Source organism: Crocuta crocuta, unplaced genomic scaffold, assembly GCF_008692635.1.
Source record: "Crocuta crocuta isolate KB4526 unplaced genomic scaffold, BGI_CrCroc_1.0 scaffold27, whole genome shotgun sequence".
NCBI lineage: Eukaryota > Metazoa > Chordata > Mammalia > Carnivora > Hyaenidae > Crocuta > Crocuta crocuta.
Genome location: NW_027532250.1, coordinates 6,936,045 through 6,936,932, shown reverse-complemented (window position 1 = coordinate 6,936,932; position 888 = coordinate 6,936,045). Strand labels below are relative to the sequence as shown.

At 55.3% G+C, this 888-nt stretch overlaps 1 protein-coding gene across 1 annotated transcript in view; it reads right to left on the bottom strand.

Annotated features, from left to right (window-relative positions):
• The window catches only part of RIPOR3 (RIPOR family member 3), a 32,235-nt gene that overhangs the window by 17,493 nt on the left and 13,854 nt on the right, over positions 1 to 888 (bottom strand). The gene's annotated exons all lie outside the window — the stretch shown is intronic.

Sequence of the window (888 nt, the reverse complement as noted above, 5' to 3'; positions counted from 1 at the left end):
TGTGATTCCAGCTTCGGAAAATGCAAATCCAGACTGGTCCAGCCACGCCAGGGGCCAGGGGGCCAGCCAGGCAAATCTCCGCGTAAAGGGCCAGACAATAACAACTTTTGGCTTTGGGGGCCCTGTGGTCACGGCCACGGGAGTGTGAGCACAGCCACAGGCCGCGTGTCCGTGATGGGCGTGGCCTGCACGGATAAACCTCATTTGCAAATAGGCCCTAGTTTGCCCACGTAGCTGAAATCACCCTATTTGAGTCTGGAGGGGTTTCTGCAAGGTCGGAGCTTCGTTTGGGAGGAAAAGCAAGATGTGTGAATGGGGACTTCGCTTTTATAACCCAAACCTTCCGTACACATGCGTATGGGTGTCTACATGAGGATGTGGCCAGGGAGAAAAATAGGGACAAAATAGATTGTCCTCGGGGCCCGACAGTGGGGGGTCACAGAGACTGGGGAGAGAGTGGTATCAGGCAGAAAGGAAGCATGAACCAAACCCCCGCAAAGCGTGTGTTTTCCCGTGTATGCGTTTATGAGAAACTACATGTGTGTGGTCGTGAAATTAAAACTCCGTGTAAGAAATAAATAGGAAAGTTCCCGAGCCTTTGGAAAGAAAAGTAACTGCGCAGGGAGCCACGAGGCAGCCTCATCCAGGGAGCCAGGACCCCATGTCCCTCTGCCCCTTGCATGGCCCCAGGGTGGCCACCCCTTCCCTGGCCTCAGTGTGCCCATCCGTGAAATGGGAGCAGCTAAAACATACTTTAGACACTTGCCTACCTTACGGTTACTTCTAGAGCCAGAAAGTGGAGGGGGGCCCTGCCTGAGACTGTGGACTCCTGAGTCTTGAGGCACAGGGTGGGGGGAGGCGGGGAGGAGAGGAGGGGGGAGGAGGGAG